This window comes from Lagenorhynchus albirostris, chromosome 11 (assembly GCF_949774975.1).
Source record: "Lagenorhynchus albirostris chromosome 11, mLagAlb1.1, whole genome shotgun sequence".
NCBI lineage: Eukaryota > Metazoa > Chordata > Mammalia > Artiodactyla > Delphinidae > Lagenorhynchus > Lagenorhynchus albirostris.
This window is the reverse complement of record NC_083105.1, coordinates 25,423,821-25,436,603: the sequence shown is the minus strand read 5'-3', so window position 1 is coordinate 25,436,603 and position 12,783 is coordinate 25,423,821. Positions and strand designations below refer to the sequence as shown.

Genomic DNA, 12,783 nt, shown 5'->3' with positions numbered 1-12,783 from the left:
GTGACTGCAAAATAAAGATCCAGGCACTTATATTTCTAAATGAGGTATGACCCTTTTAAAGACTCATCAGTTATTAATTGGGACCACTTTCGCTATGAGTATTTTTGATTCTCCTTTTCTGGATCTGCCTTGCAACTTGTGGCATATATTTGGAATATTTTTACTGGAAGTAAATATACAACCCTTTGAGGGTGGATTTGATTTCTAAAATTAGTCAGAAGTCACTTGAATCCAAGGCAGTGAGTAATGTACCTGATCAAGTTAGTTAACAGCACTTTTGGTTAAATGCAAGGTGTAACTAAGTAATGAGACTTTTTATTGTGTAGGTTATAGACAGACTCTACAGGCAACTTAAGGCTTTAGTTCTGAGGAGGAAACCAGAGGGAGGAAGGCTCAGAAGGGACAGACTTTGGACATGTCTGTGAGTCTATACATTATACAGGGGCAATAAAATGGGCCTTGGGGTGGGGTGGTGCAAATTCTCTAGTGGACCTGTTACTTTGGAGGAGTAGAGGTTAATGCAAAGGGAAATCACTGCCCATGGAAACCAATGAATATAAATATAATGTAACATAAAGCATTATTATAAGGAGGGCAACACTGTTACACCTCATTATGCAGTTAAAAAAAAAACACCTCAATCAATCTTGTTGATTTATATAGTAAGAAATACAAAGCTCCTCTGAAAAATTCTTAAGCATCTCTTGACTTCTTAAAAATATGTCAAAAAAACCCTATTTACAAAAAAACAGAAATATTTTGATAACCACATAACGGTCGTCCCTTGGTATTCGTGGGGGATCGGTTCCAGGCCCCCCTGGATATCAAATTTTGCAAATGCTCAAGTCCCTTAGTTGGCCCTCCATATCTGCAGATGTGGAGCCTGTGGATACAGAGGGCTGACTGTAGTATGAAAGTAAAGTAATTATTAAAAAGTAAGCTTTGGATAAACTCCCATTTAGAGAGAATGTACCTAAAAGTAACTTTCCAGAAAAAAAATTTTTTTCTTTAAGGAATACTTTGGATAGAAAAATTTCATTTTATAAATTGCTTTTGCACGGAAAGTATAAAAAGGCAAGAATCTACTCTGTAGGATCACATCTCCAGGTCTATTGGTACAGAACTGTCCTCAATGAAATATAACTTAAGGGAAGGTGATAATCAGCACTAGGCCTCCTATAGCCAATTCTCCATCCAGCAGCCAGAGTGATTCTCTATTAACAGAAATTGGACCATGTCCTTGCTTAGATCTACACGCACCTAAAGACCTCCCATGTCTCTCAGAATAAAATACAAAGTCCTTATAATGGCCCTGCTTTATTTTTTTTCTTAGTGTTATTACCACCTGCACATTTTAGTTGTAGTTGCTTAATGTTTTACTGTCTTCCTCGTCTAGAATGTAAACTTGATTTTTTTTTTTTGGGGGGGCCACGTGGCATGCAGAATCTTAGTTCCCAGACCACGGATAGAACCGGTGCCCCCTGCAATGGAAGCACAGTTTTAACCACTGCACCACCAGGGAAGTCCCAAGAATGTAAACTTCTTGAGCGGAGTCACTGGTGTATCCCAGGACAGTGCCTGGCACAGAATAGGTATTCAATAAATTTTTGGTAAATGAATTGATTAACTATAACATTGTTCTTGGCACTCAAATAATAGGTGAGAATTTCAAATAACTTCCTTTTACAGGGTCCTAAACAGATTGACACACTGAATTCATGTCATAGCACCAGAAGGGGACAGGTGAGAAGTTGTATTAAAGCAATAGTTACCAATAATGAATTACTAACCAGTATCTGCATATGTAGCTAATTTTGAACTTGCAAAACTTAAAAAAGTTGTATCTTAAACAATATTCTGCACCATTTATTCACATGGAAAATGGTAGAAAGCAACATAGTATGGAATAAAATTTTCCAATAAACAATATGTCACCTATTTGAAAGTCAATATAGAATTAATGTCTTTTTCTTTTAACAACAGCCTAAATCAGAACATGATTTCATATTTTGAATCATTAAAAAAAATTTTTAAAAAGCATTGAATCCATTGTGAGCTTTACATGGGGTTTATTTTCCATATGACTCCCAAACACTGGCATTATGTTAGACATTTGTGACGCACTCTTGCTCTAAATAAGATCAGTGATGTGGCTGCCTCCCAATTTATCAAGCACAGTGGTGCAAGGACATGGAAAAAGGTAACCAGTGCTAACTAAATAAGTATTCCACTGAAAAGTCTATTGCATGCTACACTGTCACCCACCCATCCTTTTCCTGAACATTGGTGGCAACTGTTTGCTGTCTCTGCTCCTGGCACATATTTACCCTTGACATTTACCCTAGTTCCCTCTGTCTCCCTCCCCGTGAGAATTGTTCAGCACATGCAGGACTACAGGAAGATCTGTCAAGGTTTGTAGGAACTTAGAAGCTCTTTTGCTTCCTGGACCCAGACTGTGGAAGCTGAATGGCGGCTCTGTGCTTGGTGTGCATGACACCACAGTTGGCACGCTGATATCAGCAGGGAACGGACATCATGACCCCTGAGGCTGCGTGCTGGAAAGGAGACAGCGGAGTGCCACAGACACAAAAGTGGATGGGAATTTAAACCATGAAATCTTTTTTCCAGAAAGGAGACGCCTTAATCTGATACCCTGGGAAATGGATCTACCCTGTGTCAGGAAACAAAGAGTGTGCCAATCCAGATGCTTCAAACTTCTGGCAGGTCGCCTTTTGGGTCCCACCCAGTTTTTCTTCAAATATCCCCAGAAGAAGCCTGTATGGCACTACTTAAATGAAGGAAGAAAAAGTGTAGAAGCCCTCCATATAATATCAGCCTCTTCTGTTTTTGTCCCCATCAGGAACTGGATGTACCTATGGGCCCATCACTGTTCCTCTGCCTGTGATTGCTTCTGAAGATGCACTCCTAACAAGACATAGTTAAAAAGCCAGAGGGGGATTAGGATCAAGCCCACTTTGATGTTTCCAGCTTGTTAGTGCCATTGGCCAGGATTTCATGATCTTATTTTTTTAACTAAGAAATTTGATTATGTTTTAGTGATTAATACTATGCTCATTACAGAAAAATCTGTCACTCAAAATGTAGAAGACATTAAAAAACTACAATTCAATCCATCCTAAAGGCAACCAGGGATACCAGCTTGATAATATTTTTCCATCTAAACTTCTATATGTATAAATACAAAATATAATGTAAACAACTTTGTTTCAACTTAGCAACACTTTGTGAATATTCTTCCAAATCGTTAAAAATAACTCTACATACATCAGTAGTTCTCAAAGTGTGGCCCCCAGACTAATATCATCAGTATCAACCTGGAAACTTGTTAGATATGTAAATTCTTGGGCCCTACACCAGATTGACAAATCAAAAATTCTGGAGATGGGGCCCAGAAATCTGTGCTTCAACAAGCCTTCCAAGTGATTCTGATGCACAATAAATTTTGAGAAACACTGCTACATAATTTAAAACCTGGTTAGAATTCCATTGTGTGGATATGACATAGTTTATTCAGCCAGACTGCTACTGTTAGTCATCTAAGTTGTTTCCAACTTTTCAGTATAACATTACAATGTACAGTCTTGTAGCTAGAATATGGAAGTTTATAATAATATCCTGACACATTTCCAAATGAGAAAATCAAGAGTTAAAGGAATGCATAGTTGTTGTTTTTTTAAATTTTTTTTTAAAATTAATTGATTAATTTATTTTTTGGCTGTGTTGGGTCTTCGTTTCTGTGCGAGGCCTTTCTCTAGTTGCGGCAAGCGGGGGCCACTCTTCATCACGGTGCGCGGGCCCCTCACTATCGCGGTCTCTCTTGTTGCGGAGCACAGGCTCCAGACGCGCAGGCTCAGTAGTTGTGGCTCACGGGCCTAGTTGCTCCGCGGCATGTGGGATCTTCCCAGACCAGGGCTCGAACCCGTGTCCCCTGCATTGGCAGGCAGATTCTCAACCACTGCGCCACCAGGGAAGCCCCGGAATGCATAGTTTTAAAAGCTATCTGAGTTTCTTGAATGAATCATGGACCCTTTCCTACATAATCTTTGGAATCTTCACATTTCTCTGGTCTTGCCTCACTTCTCTAATCCTGGAATCCCTCAAACTTTGCCTAAGGATCTGGAATCTTGGCTTAGGTTCTGCCACTTCTTATGCCCCACTAAAACAAAGAGATCTTTAAGAAGTTCTGAACAGGTTAGAATCACCTATATGTTCTTTCTTTTCTGGAATACTTACAAAAAACTCTCAATAATACTGAAAGTTAGTAAAAATTGTATTCTTTATGTCTTATTTATACTCTGAGATAGAAATTTCAACAGAGTATTAACACAGTGTGAACAGAATAAGAAGTAGAGGAAGTATTTGGTACGTAATAATCAAGGAATTCTTTCAGTATTGAACTCATACCTGACATATTGCTTTGTACCTAAAATTTTATTGCCTGTGTTGAATCATAATAATTTGAGAAACTTAGTTATCACATTAAAAAAAAACTTTTCAGCTGCTAGCTTGAGGAATATTTCAGGTCCAAGTTCATTACCATCCCACGGACTCCTCTGGCACTTGCTCTTTCCATGACAGCATTTTTACACTAGTACATTGTTATTGCCTATTTACTTGTCTGTATCTCACATTAGACTCTGCTCAGTGGGCAGGCATCTTGTTTGTCTGGTTAACAGCTGTGTCCCCCAGCATGTCCCACAGTCTTTGGCATATTGTAGCATTTCATAATTATGTTGAACGAATAAATGAATGAATGATTTCTCCAAATAGCATTTTTAAAAGGAGAAGCCAAATAGGGAATAGGGTTTAGAAAAATAAAGAAAGCAAGATGGTCTTACCACCAGTTCTGCACTCTTGATGAGGAGCATGTGAACACACACATTTGCATAAATACCTATGTAAAAATAGGTAATACATTTCAAACGGCTTTATGGATTCTTTCTCTTCAGTAGCACACAAGATCTTTCATGTTCTTCAGAAAACAAATCAGGCAGGCATGAGCAAGCACCCAAACACATACAAATACTAGATATTTCCCATGGTTTCTGGTCTAGTTTTCTTAGTTACCAAAAATAGAAGCTTCAGGATCATAGCTGCAACTGTTATTTAATGGTTTTTGAAACCCTAGACATCTTCATATTCTCAAAAGAGCAGCTTTTGGTTTCAGTGATTTTTCTCTATTTTTCTATTTCATTTTTGCTTTTATCTTTATTACTTTCTTCTGCTTCCTTTGGGTTTAATTTTCTTTTCTTTTACTAGTTTCTGAAAATGGAACTGTAGACCATTGATTTGAGACCGTCTTTTCCCCTAAGTGCTTCTTTAGCTGCAGCTCATAAATTTTTCTGTGTTGTGTTTTCATTTTTAATTCAGTTCAAATGCTTTCTAATTTTCCTTTTGATGTCTTCTTTGACCCATGGGTTATCCAAAAATATGTTATTTAACTTCCAAATATTTGGGGATTTCCCAGATACCTTCCTATTATTGATTTCTAAGTAATTCCTTTGTGGTCAGGGAATATACTTTGTATGATTTGAATCCTTTTACATCTATTGGTACTTGTTTTATGGCCCAGAATATGGTCTATCTTGATAAATGCTCCCGTGCCCTTGAAAAGATTGTATATACTACTGTTGCTGGTGAAGTGTTATATAAATGTTAATCAGATCAAGCTGGTTGACAGTGTTATTCAAATCATCTATAGCCTCACTGATTTTCTCTACTTGTTCTGTCAATTTCAGAGAGAAAGTTGTTGAAATCTCCAACTATAATTATCAATTTATCTATTCCTTCTTGCAGTTCTTGCTTCATGCAATTTGAAGCCTTGTTATTAGGTGCATAAACATGTAAGGTTGTTATATTCTCTTGATTAATTGGCTCTTGATTAGTATGAAATGTCCCTCTTTATCCCTGGTAATATTCTCTTATCTGAAATCTACTTTGTCTGATAATAATATAGCCACTATCAAAAGCTTTTGATTAGTGTTAGCATGGTATATCTTTTTCCATTCTTCTCCTTTTAACTTACTTATGTCTTAATATTTAAAGTGGATTTCTTATAAGCATCATAATTGTGTCTTTTAAAATTTTTTATTCAATTTGATAATCTCTGCCTTTAATTGGAGTGTTTAAACCTTTTAAATTTAATGTGATTGTTGATATGGTTGTGTTTAATCTACCATCTTGCTTTTTGCTTTATATTCTGTGCCCTTCTTTTTCTCTCTTCTGTTGGATTGAACATTTAGGGTCCTTTTTACTTCTGTTTTTGTTTATTAGTCATAACTCTTTTAGAAAAAATAGTGATTGCTTTAGGATTTATAGTATACATCTTTAACTTAGCACAGTCTATCTTTAACTAATGTTTATCACTTCACATATACTTTAAGACACTTACAGCAGTGTACTCCCATTTCCTCCCCTCAATCTGTGTTGTTTTCATGCATTTGACTTCTATATATATTATAAAGTCCATAACACATTGTTAATATTTTTTCTCTAAAAAGTCAATTATCTTTTAAAGAGATTTTAAAAATAAGAAAACAATTATTTTACATATAGCCACCTATTTTCCCTTTTTGATGATCTTTATGCCTTTGCACAGATCTAGATATCCATCTGGTATCATTTTTCTTCTGCCTAAAGGACTTTTTTTAACATTTCCTGTAGTGCAGCTCTGCTGGTTTTTTGTTTTTTGGTTTTTTTTTTTGCTTTTTATGCCTGAAAAATTCTTTATTTCTTCATTTAAAAAAATATTTATGTATTTATTTATTTTGGGCTGCATTGGGTCTTCGTTGCTGCTGCGCACAGGCTTTCTCTAGTCGCGGTGAGCGGGGGCTACTCTTTGTTGCAGTGCACGGGCTTCTCATTGCAGTGGCTTCTCTTGTTGCGGAGCACAGGCTCTAGGCGCACGGGCTTCAGTAGTGGCGGCGTGTGGGCTCAGTAGTTGTGGCGCATGGCCTTAGTTGCTCCATGGCATGTGGGATCTTCCCAGACCAGGACTCGAACCCGTGTCCCCTGCATTGGCAGGCAGACTCTCAACCACTGTGCCACCAGGGAAGTCCCTTCTTCTTCATTTTTGAAAGCTATTTTTGCCAGGTATAGAAGTCTAGGTTAACAATTTTTTTGCTTTCAGGGTTCTGCCCCACTGTCTTTTGGCTTGCATTGTTTTTGTACAAAAGCTGCCACTCTTGTATTTGTTCTTTTGTATATAATGTGTTATTTTTCCCCCCTCTTGCTGCCTCAAGGTTTTCTCTTTACTATTGGTTGTTAAACTATTTGATTATGATGTGCCTTGGGGTATTTTTCTTCCTGTTTCATGTGTTTAAGGTTTGTTGTACTTCTTGGATCTGTGGATTTATAGTTACAGTCAAATTTAGAAAAATTTCAGCCATTATTTCTTAAATTTTCTGTTCCCCTCCTCTCTCTTCTCTCCTTCATGGACTCCAACTACACATATATTAGATTGCTTGAAAGTGTTCCACAATTCACTGATTTATTTAAATTGCTGATTTATTTATTTATTTTTCTGCATTTTTTTCTCCCTGTGTTTCATATTGGATCATATTTCTATTGCTCTATATTGAACTTCACAAATCTTCGCTTCTGTAGTGTCTAACCTACTAATCCCATTCCATGTTTTTTTTTTTTTTTGTCTGTGCCACGCAGCTTGTGGGATCTTAGTTCCCTGACCAGGGATCAAACCCAGGCCACCACCAGGGAAGCCTGTGAATTTTACCTTGTTGATTGCTGGGATATTTTTGTATTCTTGAGTTCTTTTCTGGGGTGCAGTTACTTGGAAATAGCTCGCTCCTTTTGAGGCTTGCTTTTAAGTTTTGTTAGGTGGGGCCGATGCATTCATTAGTATTGGGCTGGCTCTGTACTTTTACTCAGGCAGTACCCTTCTAATTACTCTACTGATGCATCACAAGGTTGAATTATAAGGTTTTCCATTCTGGCTGACTAGTCCTGGTCCTATATAACCTCTGAGGATTTTCTCCCTCTGTCCTTTAGGGTGGTTCTTTCTCTGGCCTCAGGTAGTTTTCTTAAACACATGTGTTGATCAGTACTCAGTTGCAGACTTGAGGGGGACCATCTGTAGATCTCTGGAAGCCTCTTCCAGTGCAGCTGTTTCTTCTCTGGTACTCTGCCCTGAAAACTGTAGCCACCTTGGCCTTCCCAGACTCTCAGCTCTTTAATTCAGGAAATCCATTAGGCTCCTCCTAGGTTCCTCCTCCCTGTACTCCAGCCTGGAAACTCCAGGCAATAAGCTGGGGCAATCATAGGGTTCACCTCATTTGCTTTTGCTCTCCCAGGGATCACTGTCCTCTACTGCCTGATGTGCAGCACCTGAAAACATGGTTCATCTATATTTTGTCCATTTTTTTTTTTCAAGTTGTTTCAGGCAGTAGGGTTAGTCTGGTTCTCGTTATTGCATCTTGGCTGAGAGCTGAAGTCTAAAGAACCGAGAGAGCTTAATTGTATAAAATACAATTTATAAAACTGTAATTGGACTAAGCCCTTATTTTTGTATAAAAATATCATAGAAATGACATATTGAAATTTTCATAATAAAGCTAGAAGTGTGGTTCCATTCCGCAGATAAAAAGGCTTGAAGAACAAATGAGTTTTCTTATGGGGCTTATCAAACTAAGAAATAGGAAAAATAATTGAAAACATAAGCATTTAAACTTTATAAGTTTATTCGATAATTCAATTTTGGTAATTTGTATATTTTAATAGACAGGTAAACCTTCACTATAACTTTCTTTATAATTTATGATACTTATTATAATCTTCTACTTTATATTTTTATGTTTATGCTATGCTGTGATGCATCTTTGTATTCCCATGTACTACTGTCTGATAGATTCTCAACAATACATATTGAAAGACTGAGCCAATATAGAATCATGTTAAGACAGATTTATTTTTATTTTCTGATACAAGAATAATAATATGGGAATTCCCTTGCGGTCTGGTGGTTAAGAATCTGCGCTTCCACTGCAGAGGGCACGAGTTTGATCTCTGGTCAGGGAACTAAAATCCCACACGCTGCATGGTGTGGCCACCCCCCAAAATAATAATAATATAAATGTAATAAAATTTTATTTATATAATGTGAATTTTATTCATAAGAGAATATACTAGGCACATAGTACTTCACAAGAAACTTTATCATCTTAAAGGTATCTTAGTTGTTTGCTAATCTTATACCACTTAAAAGTTTTACTTAAAAATTTTACTTTATTGAAAAAAATGGATTTACTATTAGTCAATATGAAAATACTTTTTGAGTGCCAAATTTGAATAATGTATTTTCAGTAATAAATTTACACCAACTGCCAGGATGACAACCCATTTAGAGAGGAATCCCTGGTACTTTTGCCTAATATAATCTACAGTAATAACTAACTCTATATTAGAAAAATAATCACACTTCTTCCCTACTCTACTTAAGCCTGGTTAGAGTAACATCTGTATTAAGAAATATTTCCTTTACAGATGCCTTTTTTCTTCTTGATTTCATTTTTTTAAAATATGTAAAACATTTTTGCTTCCATAGGCAAAACTATAATATAGAGTCTATCTAGAAAAGTCTCATATTATTGATGTCCTCTCCCTCCTCTGAAGGCAGTGCCTTTTATTTGTTCTTAGTTTTCCTTCCAGTGTTTCTTTTGGAAATATATATATATATATATATATGTTTTATTCTCTCTTAAAAATTATGTTAAATATAAAAATATATTTACCTCTTTTTCAATGGAAAAAGAAAAAAAAGAAATATTTCCAATTACATTATAAAGCCATCATTTGTTTTATGTGGTTGTTTACTAGTTGTTTACAAATAGCATCTGATAAATTCATTTGAATCTCATAACTACTACACATTGACAACTGTTCTGTATATTGTTAGGTTGATGACACACCTAAGACCTAAACATAGAAACTGATATATTTGTCTTCATTTCTGCTGTTTATCAAGCTATCTCAAAAGTGCAAATTCCCATACTTAAAAAGTTCCTAAAATTTAGTGCGATCCACACACTCTAGTTTTATACTGTCACCACGCAAACAAGGATGGCTTTATGTCACTTGACTTCTGAAGTTAGTTGCTGGCACCATTTAAGTTGAGGTTTTAGGAATTTGAGACGAAAAGCTCAAAGAGCACAGATTCTTTGAGTACATGTACCCTAATATGTTTTTGAAACCAGCTTTCTGCTTTCCTGGGTAGGTAACCTTTGGGAAAGTATGTGAAGTTTCAGGCTTTTTAAGGGTTGCCATGAGTGGAGAGTTCCGGTTTCATGGAGAGAGAAGGCTGGACAAGGAAAAGATAGCATAATTAACAGGTGGGCATCTGTGGCGGAGCAGCTGGTTGGTTTAATTTTAGAACATTTGTCCTTGTCTGTGCCACTTTAAGTGGAGCACCTGCTTGTCTTAGAGAAGTGTGTCTGTCTTTGGGCAGTGCCAAAATCCTTTTGCTTACACTCTAGAGCATTAAGCACCCTTTTTCATCAGATAGCCCACCTTTTAAAGTGGGAGAGTCTTATCTACTCAACTAGTTCTTCTAAGATAGGACAATATAAGCTAATAAAGCTCTCAATGGAGCAAGCTGAGGAATGCAGTGCACTCAAGTGACTTACTTGTACTATAATAACCTCGATTTGTAAGTACACAAAAGCCTCTTTGCATGTTTCAAGGGCATATTTACAGTTTTAAAATGATGAAAAGGCAGCTTCTTAAATATCTTCAGGGGGAAGGGAAACGACAGAACTGCAAGGAGGAACAAGAAACAAGACAGAAAGACCAAAATAAAAATAAAGATTGGGGCTAAAAATAAATTTTAAAACATTTTTCAATACATTTGGAATCCCAGCTTTTCCTTTGCCCTCAGTACTTGGAGTCATAGGATTTGAGTGTCAAAAGAGTCCTTAGCAATTGATGATCTAGTCCAACTAGTGGAAACTGAGACGCAGAGTGCTTAAAGTGATTTGCCAAAGGTCAATCCATAGGCTTGTGACAGAGCTAAGACTAGTACCCAGTTTCCTGACCTCCAATCTAATGATTTTTCCATTATATCCCACTTTATACTTGTTTGGCAGCTAGCCATTCCTGAATTAAAGTTAAATTTAAAGTGGAGGATTAAGGAAAATATTATATATGATTTATCCCATTTCCCCTTGTCATGTTAATAATGGATGGGACTAACTGTGCCTGCCACCTTTATTTTATTAATGGATGTGAATAACTGTACCCTTCATAAAAGTAACGATAGCTACTCTTGTTTGGCTCACAGGGATACAGTGAAGATTTTTAAAAAGATATCAGATATAGAAACACCTTGAAAAATTACTGCTCTTTATAAATAAAATTGATTGGTGAATAGCTTTTTATTAGGGACATGCCTTGTTTTTGCCAGTCTCTCTTCTTTGGGACTGAGCCCTATCAGTAAATGCAGCCCAGTGGCTAGGATTCATTGACGGGCCCTTCAGATGTGGATTGTATGTCAACCTGAGTATCTTCTCAGCATTTACCTTCTGTTTCCTAGAACCATGTTCGGCCTACAGTCTGGAATACCCTCTGCTTCATCTTGGGTCCCTGATACCTTCTGTTTGCCTCACCGATGCTGGAAATTGCATGCATGATCTCTCTGCTTTCACTGCCTGTGAAAATTCCAATTCTTGCTCCCTCTCTGTGTACTCAACTTGATATACTCCAGTCATACTGAACACTTTCTGTTCCTAGAAAGCGCCACGGTCTCTCTCCCTTCCCTTCCCAGCCTATGCCCATAAAATTCTACTGCCTGGAATACTTTTCACACCTCTTTGCCACTGTCACCCACTGCTTGACCTCCTTACTTGGCCAACTCATTACCTATCTTTTAGGTGTCATCCTAGATGTCACTTTCTTCACCATTCCTCTCCACTGCACGCCTAGACAAGATGTTCTTCCAACGTGCTACTTCAAGCACCTGTTATTTCTTTCAGACTTAAAACTTAACCATGTCTATTTTAATTGCTTATATTCCTCTCTAGACTGTGAGCCCCATGAGTGCAGAGGGCCTTGTTTGCTTGCCTACCAGTGTACAGCGAATGCTTGGCACGTAGAAGAGTTAACACATATTTGTGGAAATATGATACTCATGCTTGATAAGGATTTACATGTCACAAACTGCGTTCACCTTTATTTATCTCATTTCATCCTTACAGTAAACCTATGGTGTGGTTATTATTCATTGCCATTTTTCAGATATAGAAACCCTGAGAAGGTGTTAGTTGACATGTCCAAACTTACCTACCTAGTAAGTGACAGAGCTAGTACTTGAACCCAGGTTGTTGGAGTCCAAGTTCAGTGTTATTACCATTACATCACAACTAATTTTGTTTGGTTATAGAATAATTAAAAGTCTAAAGCAAGTGATCAGGGGATATAAATAATTGGAGCAGGAGAATAAATCTGGCAAAGAGAAGAGCTTGAACCATGGTGGAGGCAGTGGGGGAAGGGTGGGGCAGAACACCCATAGGTGAGAGGCAAAAAAAATGAATATTAGAACAAAAACTAAGAACTAAAGGCTAAGTTTTAGGGGCCACTCATAGTTAGAGGCCAGAAGAAAGGAGATGAGCCAGAAATAATACAAAAGAAGGATCAGTGAGCAATGTAGGAAAATAATGAAAATTCATTTTCGTAAAAGCCAAAGGAAGTGAGAATGCAAAGAAAGAAAATGTAGTTATTAATGGCATATTCAATTCAGGAGGCAAGGAAGAAGAT

The 12,783-nt window shown here is 37.1% G+C and overlaps 1 protein-coding gene across 2 annotated transcripts in view; it reads right to left on the bottom strand.

The window, feature by feature from the left end:
• Positions 1-12,783, bottom strand: part of NTN4 (netrin 4) — a 105,385-nt gene that overhangs the window by 67,467 nt on the left and 25,135 nt on the right. The gene's annotated exons all lie outside the window — the stretch shown is intronic.